Source organism: Pinus tabuliformis, chromosome 2_2 (genome assembly GCF_031772625.1).
Source record: "Pinus tabuliformis cultivar Carrire ecotype Pingquan chromosome 2_2, CPIR1, whole genome shotgun sequence".
Classification (NCBI taxonomy): domain Eukaryota; kingdom Viridiplantae; phylum Streptophyta; class Pinopsida; order Pinales; family Pinaceae; genus Pinus; species Pinus tabuliformis.
This window is the reverse complement of record NC_142300.1, coordinates 1097075368-1097087865: the sequence shown is the minus strand read 5'-3', so window position 1 is coordinate 1097087865 and position 12498 is coordinate 1097075368.

Sequence of the window (12498 nt, the reverse complement as noted above, 5' to 3'; positions counted from 1 at the left end):
ATTGTGTTGTAGGTGGTGCTTCAAGGATTGAAGTTGTCATTGTAATAGATCCATATTCTCATCAAATTTAATGCAAAAGAGAGGAGGGGTTTTTCCCAGTTGGGTTCCCTAGTAAAAATATTGTGTTCGTTGTGATTGGATGGTTGCATGTTATTGCATGTGTTTCTATTACATGTTTTCCTTTCTACAAATTGAGTAGAAGAAATTTGTGTCTATTTTTTTCAGTCTAAATTCATTAGTAGCTACAACTTTCGAGTTATTTATGCATTCGTTATAATCAAACTCAGCAATAAAGAAACCCTTTAGACATGGGTGGATGAAGACACCTCCTTTCATCAGTAGGATCCAGGTTGAAGAGATCTAGCCATGAAGATCAAGTACTTAGGCCAAAACCCATTGAAATGTCAGAACAAATAGTTGAAATTATAGAATTTATCATCTTCATCAGCATTAGGACCCTTGGGAATGGTTAGAGTAGGGGCTTCGTGCACTAGAAAAGAAGAAGGAGAAGGAGGACAACTAGCGGAATCCTTCATAACAACATCCTTAGAAGAAGGAACCCCATTAGAAAACCATATTACTACCCTTAAGAACACACATGGGTCACACACCAGAGGGCCTAGACAAAGCGAATCCATGGCCAAGAAGAACAATAGAAGAAGGAGCATGTCTTGTAGCCACCATATATTATCAATTAGAGGTTGGAAAAAACACGAGGATATGAGCTAGTGAAAAGTGGCTAGGGCTCAACCCTAGCCATGACTACTAGTTGCAAAAGAGGTCATTCCTCCATAATTCAATAAATTTTCAGTACAATTTTATTTGAAAACTAATAACATAATCTGAAAATTAATATGTTATTTAAATACTTAACATATTTATTATAGGCACAATCTAACTAATAGACAAAACGACTTTCTTGACTAAAATCCAACAATACAATTTCGAGCAAGAATGTGATTTCATGTTGTTTAGAATGAACTTTTGAATTCATGAATGGATTTAGCACCCTAAAAAAAAACGGAGGCACTAGAATTTAACATATTAAACAACTTAAATTTATGATTCTTAAATACCTTTACCGTATTTTTAACAAAATTGACCAGAAAAAGTGTCGAGAAAAGGGTCATTTTGTCTATTAGTTAGACTACACATTTATTATATGCATTTTACATTTGTTTCCAAATATTAATAATACATTTATTTTTATATATATATGCTAATTCTCATGAGTTTCGAAGTGAAACCGAATATTGGTCTATTTCCAAAACATTTTGGGAAGACAAAAACTACCCATTTGCGATACTAAGAGGTTTGAAGATGAAAAACACTTTCTCTTATATTATGTGGCCCTTACTCATATCCACTTATTTTCAAAGCATTTGTCACACTACCAACTTTATTGACTTATTAAGTCAGCAAAACTATACTTTCTCTTCTTTTTATCATAAAAATAAAATATTAAAAAATCTCTATTAATAACTAACTTTAATCATCAAAATTATATATATATATATATATATAATTATAATTTTAAATAATTATTTTTATATTTGTATTTCAACCCTGAAATGACATAATATGTAAACTATAACGGTGAGCATCTAAATTTCAATTCCACATCTTTCTTATCGTGCAAAACACTATAAACAGACATGCCTGCATTTGTCATTCCCAACAGCAACAAATGATGCTTTTCCATCAACTGACATCTGACCACTCTACCTATTGTTCGCAGACAAGTAGTTCGTGTACACGTACTTTGGAATATGGTGTTACATTAATAATCTTTTTACGTGTGCCTCGGAATTGTTTGGTTATGCATTGGATTTTTTCTTGGAAGTTGGACATTAGAATTTTTATTGTTTTTAAAAAAAAGTTGTCGGTCGCTTCAAAAGGGACAATTTTTTTGGTAATTTATTTATTTTCCAAATTTAATTATCTATAATTTTGATGTTTTAAAATATTTATTATTTATTTATATAATATTAACAATAATATTTATTTTTTTTATAATAAAGGAAAGAAATTTTTTATTTTGAACATAAAATTTGGGTTAAATAATTTGTAAATGGGAAATTTAAGAACAAGGTTAGCAAGTTGAAATCCAAAAATCAGAGGATTGGGATTAATGTGATGAGGATGGAAGGGGAGGGGAGGGGAGGGGAGGGGAGTTTCTCTAAACAAAAAGAAAAATGTACATGACAAAGAGTAAATTAATTGTATTGATGTTATCAATAAATTTATTTTTCACAATGTAGAGGATATACAATTTTGAGTTGCAATGTATGAAATAAAATGAAAGAAATGAGATAGTAAAAGGAAATTCAAATGGTTGAATGGTAGAAGTATGCCTTGTCTCAATCATTTAAAAGAAAAGTGTCAATGATTTATCTTAATAGTTGGGTGATTGATCATTATCACAAAAAAATATTGTATGTCTATTTGCTATCTACATAGAGAAGAAGATGCACTAAATTTAGGAATTGGGTGCAACAATTGTAGAATAATATCTCTAAGTACCACATTAAATATATAATGCACATTTTAATTATAACATGTATATGACATTGTCCTTTATTCATAGTTTTATAGGTGTATTTGTTCCCATCTATGAAGGCATATGGACATAATCTTCACACCAAGGATGCCAATCATGGACACATTACACAAGATTGTGAAGTGTAGGTCAAGTTAACCAATTTAGTCATATTAACCATGGTAATTAAAACTTAATAAAGGGTAAATTAAGTTACATTCGAAAGATATTAAAAAAAAAAACCAAAAACAAAAAAAATGGACTTCTCATCTTTACAATGTGTTGTTTTTAGTAAGTGGTCAAATATCTTCAACTGGAGAAATGTAAATTAATATCATCATAGTGGGTCAATATATATTAACTCCAAAAAAATGTCGATTGAATTAAGGAGCCTTATGTTCTCCCAAAACATTGCAATCAAGTGCACTTTTACCTAGATGTGTCAAATAGGGATTGATGGTTTGTACTAAGACACGATTCAAGATCGAAACATATTTTTGAGAAAAAAAATGTTATAATGCCAAGTGAGGAAGATAATCAAGGTGATGACAATAAAAAGTGATATGTAAATAGTATTTTTTAGTGTTTAAAGATATCATTTTGTGATTCTTTTGGAAATCTACTAGATCAAGTTTTAATTTAGTAAAAAAAAATTCTCTTTAGATATAGCACAATTATTGTGATGCCTATAAATATTTACTATCATTTATATTCTTCCTTGTGCAATCTATGATGTTGGACTATTTTTTATTTTTTTTTAACTTATTATCATTTGATTACTCTTTATATAAAGTGTTCATAATAGGATTTTTAAAGTTAACACAAACAAATAATAATCATTAATAATCAAATATTTAATAATTTTCATTGTAATATTTTGTAAATGGTATTAGTTCATTGAATTAGGTATAATGTACCTAGTTGTGATTTTTTGTGAATTCAAAGTTGTTTAGTGAACATGTTTTTTATATTTGTAATGTAATGTTTATATCCACAAGAATATCTCAAGTAATGATAGATTATAGCTTACTATCGTTAATTTAACTTAATGACATAATGTAAATTTATAAGATGCATTAGAATTTTAAAGAAATTTGGAATTAATATAACACATGTCAATACCAAATATTATCTCGTACATTGTATTCTCTTTAAAAGGAGGTTTCCCCTTAAAGAGAACTGTAATTATTGGTTTCTTATCATTTTAAGGCATAAGGGTCATAATAGAAATTGGAAATAGCAAAGGGCACTATTTTGGGGGGATTCTTGGCAACAATTTCCAAAGATTCAATCCAAGGCATACCTTCATCTATTCAGACCAACTAGAAATTAAAGAAAAAACCAAAGTTAGCCATTATTGGAAAGAATAAATAGGGCATCCTCAATGGAGATTATGGGGAAAATATAATGAAGGAGAACCATTGTTAGAAGGATACAACTAGGAATAATTTTGGAAGGAAATAAACAATAAGAAAATCGAAAGACGAGAGGAAGAAGATATACTAAGATGGGGTTATAGATCTAAAGGAATTTCTAACTTCAAGGAAGCATATTGTTTAGCTCAAAAAGTATCTAATCACCCTTCCTCGTCAATTTGGAACAAAAATGGGCAACAAATGCACTAGCCAAAAGTATGGTTCTTTCTATGCATGCTTTGTCATAAGAAAAAATTAACACAAGACAAATTGCATAAGAAATGTTTTCAAGGGTCATCAATATGCTCACTCCATCAACAACATGAAGAAATAATGGAGCACATAATTAACTCATTCCTCTTCTCATATGTTCTATGGGACAAAGGGGCCATTATTTTCAAGCAAACAGATAGAAGAAGAGATAGCGTAATTGAAACCTTAGAAAATTAGAGACCATCATCCTTCCAACACTTGATAATAAAAAAGGCCTGCTAACTCTTCTCGGATTGATTAATGTGGGAATTCCAGAAAGAAAGAAACAGACATATCTTCAAGGGCCTCACATAGGAATAAACAATATTACAGATCAATATAAGAAACAAAATCAAAGAGAAAATATTCATATTTCCTTGGTGTGATCAAGAATGGAAATGAAACAACATAGATAATCTACTACCATGCTCTATAGACCTCTTTCCTCCTGACTCACCACCAAATCAATTGTGTAGTCTATCCAAGATCCCATATCTTAATTCATGGGAATATTCCCCACTTAAACATGTCAAACTCAACTTTGATGGAGCCTCTAAAGGCAACCAAGATCAAGCCAATTTTAGGGGGTCTTTAGAAATTGTGAAGGTGAAATCATTCATATTTTTGTTAGATCCTTTGGTACATAAAGAAACAACTATGTTGAACTCTATGCCTTAGAATATGGCTTACTAATAGCCATCCAAAAGAAATAAAATAATATATAGGTAGAAGGAGACTCCTAGCTGATAATTTGAAGTCTCAAAAAACTACTGCATGGTACAACACCAATCAAAATCTCACAAAGTTGACATCTTGAGGATGGGTTATTCATGATCAAAGGCATCATTCCCAAAATCTCTGTTACAGTCCCACTTAGGAGACTCCTAGCTGATAATTAGAAGTCTCAAAAAACTACGGCATGGTACAACACCAATCAACATCTCACAAAGTTGACATCTTGAGGATGGGTTATTCATGATCAAAGGCATCATTCCCAAAATCTCTGTTACAGTCCCACTTCATGTCATAAGGGTAGGCAACAAACATGTTGATTATCTAGCTAATAAAGATCTAAGTGTTGAGCATAAACCTATAAACATGGAAATAAATGTAGACACTCATAGCTCTTTAAAAAATATCTCCTCCAAAATAGCCAAAGAAAGCTACAACTCCCTAGAAAGGATACCATCCAAATTACCTTGGATTCAATGCAAATGGCAAAATTCCTCCCATAACCCACATTAAGTGGTCTTGATAGATGGAAACATGAAGTTTAAGGCTTGGTTTATTAAGTATGGTCATATGTACCAAAATCAAGGCAATTGTGTGAATAGTTCACTTCAATCGAATGGATGATTCAATGATAGTCCCTTCTCCATATAGAATCATATGAAGAACAATAAATAATTCCTCTCAAACACTCAGAAGAATCACCCTCTACAAGGTCAATTTTTTTGGGTCCTATAGACTTAGGTAAGATCATTCTTGGTTCTTGACACATTTCACATTTACATAGTCATTTTTCTTTTTCTTGTCCCATTTTGCGAAAGCAGTGAGTTTCTTATCTATATCTAGACCTTTGGCACCTAGATATCTACAAGAATTAAGACCCTATGAAACTCTCTTTCCAATCTATATGATTTGCATGGCTAAGCTCCTTTATCAACAAATCCTTTTTTCTCTGACTCTCTCCTACCTTAACATCTTATCTTTCAACCCTTTACTTCTTTCTCTCCTAACTACCCCATTCCACTTGTGCTTTATAAGCTCAATGTAAACCAAACCTTCTCTAAACTCTCCATTTTTCACTCTCACTTCCACTTCCATAGCATAAACTTTATTTTCTATAATCTTGGATATTTCCCAACACCTCTTTGGCCTCCCCTTACATCTTTTGCTTTCATAGTCCATAATTCCAATTTATTAGACATCCCATCCTTAGCAAAAATTCCCCAAAACAGTTTGACATAATAGAGGCAAGTATGGAGATAGGGGCCATCCCTCAACTAGAGTGTAAATAAATGCAAAAAATTAGTTGACGTTTTCTGGAGAAATCCCCCACCCCCTACCTATAAGATAAAAAAATCAACATAACGAACAAGGCCATAATAGAAAGAAGATGCTTATAGGATGAAGAGGTGATGGATATTACATGCTAATGCATCTTGGATATACAAACTAGAAGACGAACGTATAATATATTCATGTAGAAAATTGAGATATACTGGAAAATAAGAGGAATTATGGGAAATGTCTTAGTAGAAAGAATGAAGCACGACATGAGATTATGATGTGTATAGATGTCGTCTAGCTATAGGTATAGAAATTGGATAATAAGGTCACTCAACTTGATAAGAAGGTATTAAATCTAGAGTTCACTAGGATTGGAGATGAACAGGAGAAAGTGAAGAAGGAAAATAATGGCACAATATCTAAATAATCATGCCCTATATTTTCTTCTTTGATATGATTATACTCCATAGTGTAAATGTTATCCAGATTATTATAGAATCTAAGTTAGATATATTAAACTTTGGTACTAATAATCTCAAATCCTTTGATTATGATAACATTCTAGAAGTTATATTTTCTTGGACAAAGAAATCGTTATTATGCTTACTAGTCTAGTTTCTCCAACAACTTACCAAGAGATAGACACATGTACTTTTTATTATACTTTAGACTAATATAATATCATAGAGGAACTCATCCAAAAGAAACATATTTATAGAAAGTGAACCTCATGAGAAAGATAATAATCATTCATCTCAATTATTCAAAATAATTCAATTTTATTAATTTTATTTATTTCTAATTTACTTTAAAAAAAATATCAAATATTTTCTAATATTAAATAGTAATTAATTATTTTTACATTTTCAATCATATGAATGTTCAAAAATTCTACTCCACTTAAAACAATACACTAATAAGAGGTCAAAAGTTCAAAACCAAAGGTGGTAGAGTATCTCTACCTCCATAATTTCTTTTTTCAGGACTTGTCTTAGAACATGACGATTTCTCTTGGATGACGATTTTATCATTAGAATCCAACATTTTTTTTCAAAAAAAAATTGAAACTCGAAGTGTTTGAATTGTTTTTTTAAATGGTGGAAATGGGTTCAACACCCTCAAGACCCTTGGAGCACTTTAAATTGTGAAACTTGACATATGTATCCTGGATTTCCAAAAAATTATGTCGGATTTTGTCAAAATCGTGACAAAAAAAAACTTTTGGAATTATGTCGGATTTTGTCAAAATCGTGACAAAAAAAAACTTTCTTTCAATGCCCTAATGGGTAGCTCAATTGGTTGATGCCCCCCATGCCAAGTCATTAGCCCTTTGTCATGAAAGGAAAATTAGATTCTCCTTTGGTCCATCAGGTTCAGGCCCCAACGGTTGGGTCAACTAGGAGCGAGGCCCCTCCAGGTGGGCCTGCCTAGGGGTGTTGCGAGGAAAAACAAATCTGGGCAAAATTGTCACCTATTTAGACTACGCTTTTTTTTTGAACCACGGTGAATAGGTATGTCTCCATAAACTTTAGTCGTCAAATAGTTGTGTAGAAGTGGGTCCCTTATCCCACAAACAAAGGGGTCTCTTACACCAATTTACTGTATGACTTAATCATGGCCTCAAATAATGTAGGAAATTTTAATTTTTCCGCAAATTATAATTTCTCTACTTTTAGGATGTCAATGCACTACTGACATCGAGGTGCCCATACACCTTTTACCTTTGACACATGGGTTCCTACCATTAAAACTCACACTTATTCTAGCTACATCCATAAACTAGAATTCCCCAAATAGTCACACATACAAATAATAGATACAAGGGAAATATTAAAACTTTATTTCATAAAAATATGTATTTCTTCACTTAGAACCTCTTATTCCTCTCTTGGTCGGATTTACATTCATTTGATCATCCTCTCCTTTCCTCACACTCATAACCTCTTATTCCTCTCTTGGTCAGATTTACATTCATTTGGTCATCCTCTCCTTTCCTCACACTCACTCTCTTTTTTATTGCCCATAAGCTTACAATAGATAGAATTTAGAAACATCACAAAATTATCTAGATGCTAAAATCACTCCATAAAGCACCCATAAATTAATCCATAAATCATATTTTCTTAAATCCTAAAATCACTCAATCTATCCCTAGAATCACTCTATAAATCACCCTTAAAACTCCCATGCTTTCTCTATTATTTAAAGAAACTAAAATTATTTACAACAAGGACTTAAAATTCCCTCTCCATGTTGAAACACACTAATCCGGATTTAAACAGGAACGCAACAAATTACATGGATAACCATAAATACAAAGATGCAGTAGAAATAACACTTCACTTGATTAATATCAAATACTAAAATATGCTTACAAACATAATGGAAATAAGACTAGCTCGGGCGATGGTAGCTTATCTTTGAGAAGAGATGTGGCGGCTACATGCCTCTGAATTGTGTTACAATGAGGCTCAAAGGCCTATTTATTGTTGATAAACAATGGAAAACCCTAAACATCCAAAAACCTAACCCTAGGAGATGAAGCGCCAAACTATGGGCCCCGTTATCAACTTCCCAGGGTCGTAACTTTGGCGTTCTTCATTTGACGCGCACAATACCTCGTTAGAAATATCTATCCGAGGAATACAACTTTTGAGTGAGAAACATTGGTCTACAACCCATGTTACTTATGTTTTCCCCAAAAAAACGTCGTTTAGGGCCTCAAAACGGCTCCGGAAGTTTAGGACCCAAAAAACTGCCAAAAATAGTAAATTGTGCTACAAATAACGAAACTAAAAAACTGAAAGAAACAATAATGCGGGTCCAAGTGGAATATGCGGGTGGCCACCAATATCCACCTGGATCATTCCTCCTCCCTTAGGAAGAAATGGTCCCCATTATGTTGAGTTCCTCCATGAGATGAGGAAACTTCTGCTAAACTTGGCCCTAGTGAGCCACTTGCCCTGGTGAAGGAGATGGCCTGCTTTGACAACTCGATATAGTTGGATCCTTTGCTGTCGATTGTTCCTGATCTGTGTGTCCATGATCTGATTAGTTGTGGCTTGTTCCCTGGAATCTAGATTTAACTCTGTAGGTGTGAGTTGTTCTACAATGTGTGATGTGCCTAGCAATGGTGGGAAGTATGGTCGAAGGTAGTCCACATTGAACACCGGGTGCAGACCAAGGAATGGGGGAATTCTGAGCTCAAATCCATTACCTTCCACAGCCTTGGTAATGGTGTAAGGACCATATTGGATTGGTCTGAGTTTCTGATAGGCTCCGGTAAGGCTTTCCTTTTGCAAATGCAACCAAACTTTTTCACCCACCTGAAACTTGTGTGGCGCCCGATGTTGATCATGTCGCTTCTTGTACTTGGCATTTGATTTCTCCATAATTCGTGGACCTGATGGTAGATATGTTAGATGTGCTCAATGAAGTTATTGGCCTTATCGGTTTTACACTGGACATGAGTTGAATCTACTTGAGTAGCTGCAAATGGCATGGCCACATCAATGGGAAATAGTGGCCGGAATCCCAAGCCCACCTAAAAAGGGTTGTGGCCAATCGAGCTATGGAGAGTTCGGTTATAGTTGTACTTGACATAGGGGAGGCTCTCATCCCATGTGCGTGGATGCTTTGAGTTGTACATGCAGAGAACATTTACGATCATCCTGTTGACGACCTCTGTTTGGCCATCAGTTTGGGGATGGAAAGTTATGGACTTAGTGAGCTTGGTGTCCAACATCAACCAAAGACTAGACCAAAATGTACTAAGGAACCTACTATCCCGGTCTGAGATGATAGACTGTGGGATCCAAAAGTGTACCCAAACTCGTTCAAAGAAGAGCTTAGCAGTGGCTTCTGCTAAGATGTTCTTCTTGCAGGCTGCCATAATGGCCATCTTCGAGAATATGTCAACGACCACAAAAACACAATCATTGCCATGCTTAGTAGAAGGAAGGCCCGACATGTGATCCATGGAGATGGATTCCCAAGGTCAAATAGGGGTAGGCATCGGAGTATAGAGGCCTTGCTTCTTAATGGTCGGTTTGGTAATGGCGTAGGCAGTGCAGGATCTGATGTACTTCCCGACATCCTGTTGAAGATTCGGCCAATAGAAATATTTTTGCAGTACTTCCACCGTTTTCTTGACCCTAAAATGCCTAGCAGCCCGATTGTAGTGCGCTTCCCAAATCATCTTAGCAAGCTCGCTTGAAGGAACACAAAGGTGTCCCAAGTGGCATAACAGGGCATCCTGGAGGTGAAAATCTGGAACTTGTTGACCCTCCAAGAGCGTATAGTATGTGTGGCCGAATTCTGGGTCGCTTTTGTAGAGAAGTGGCCAATCAAAAGTCTCGTGCCCACAAGAGTTGAGCATGGTGGTTAACACCATGATCGGTGGTCGACTGAGGCAATCTACAACATTATTGGTGTTGCCCTTCTTATACTTGATATTCAAATGGAATTGTTGCAGGTATGTGGACCACTTCTGATGGTGATCATTCTGCAACTTCCCTTGCGTTTGTATGAACTAGAGGGGCTGGTGGTCTGTGTGGATGACCGTTTCCTTCCCTAAAATGTAATGCTTCCATTGTTGCCAGGCCTACACAATGGAATACATCTCTTTGTCATAAGTGGGATACTTCTGGACTGTGTATGAAAGTGTCTCATTGTGATATGCCACTAGATGCCCCTGTTGAGTAAGGACTACCCTAGTAGCATAGTCAAAGGCATCTGTCTTGATCTCAAATGGTTGTTGCAAGTCTGGTAATGTGAGCACTAGTGTAGAGCAGAGACGATGTTTCAACTTTGTGAATGCCTTCTGTTGAGATTCAGACCAAAATAATTTTGCTTTCGCTCCTCCCTTGGTGACTTGACTCAAGGGCCAAGTGATATGTGAGAATCCCAACACGAAGTTGTGGTAGAAATTGGCAAGACCTAGAAAGCTGCGAAGCTCTGTCAGAGTGGTTGAAGCTGGCCAATGTATCCCAGATACTGAACCTGGGTCATTCCAAAAGTGCATTTCTCCAAATTGGCACATATCTTGTGTTGCCACAGTGTTTGGAGAACCTGTCAAATGTAGTGGAGGTGCTCTTCCTAACTCTGGTTGAAGATCAGGATGTCATCCAAGTATAACACTACAAATGAGTTGGTGAATGGTTGCAAGATGTCATCCATCAACCTCATGAATGTTGCAGGAGCATTCATCCACCCAAAAGGCATAACCAACAATTCAAAAAGGCCCTCCTTAGCTTTGAAGGCAATCTTCCACACATCGGAGGGTTCGATTGGTACCTGGTGATATCCTGACTTCAAGTCAATCTTGCTGAAATATTTCCCCCCATTAGTTGGTCCAGAAAGTCATCAATCTGTGGGATTAGGTACCTAATCCAAACAGTGATCTTGTTCAGCGCTCGATATTCAATACAGAGTCTCCAAGTCCCATCCTTCTTTTGTACCAACATGATCGGACTCCCACAAGGCGATGAACTCGACTAGATGTGACCTTTCTACAACAGATCCAGAATTTGCCTCTTGATTTTGTCGTTCTCCAGAACGGAGCATCGATAGATTGGTCCATTGGGAAACGACGCACCTGGGGTCAGATCGATGGATTGCTTGACCTGACAGTGCATAGGCACCCCTGCTGGGGAGGTGAAGATGTCCTTGTACTCCTCCACGACCTTGTCCATCTATTGTTGTCGTGCGAAGGGGACCTGTCTGAAGGTTGTGGCCACTGTGTTCTTCTTTCCTCGAGGGCGTATCATCAGGAAAACAAATTTACCAGTTTTGGAAATGAGCTCACTGCATTGTTTTGCAGTAACCAAAGAGATGGCGGTAGGCGGTGCTACCTCTGGTATCCTATACAACTTATTTGCCAAAGGAATAAAACAACACGAGGCCTTGACTCATACACAGTTGTCGCTTCCATAAGTATGGTTGGCCTAATAATACATCACAAACATTACGGGGAGAAACATCACATAATACCTCATCTGTGAAGGGCTTTATCTTGTATGGAAGGCAACACTGTTAGCTCACGTGAAAATCCCGTCCTTGGTGAAGCCACCCGATGGTGTACGGTTGTGGATGTGTTGTGGTTAGTAAGCCCATCCGCTTCACGATCTTTGTCGAAATGAGGTTGTTTTGGCTCCCGCTGTCGACAATGAATTGTAGTGGGGAACCCTTTACCCACATCTGGGAGTGGAAGAGGTGCTCCTCCTCCTCTAGATCTTTGGGTTCCTCCTTCTGGATCTTCGTGGTGGCAACAGTGGCATT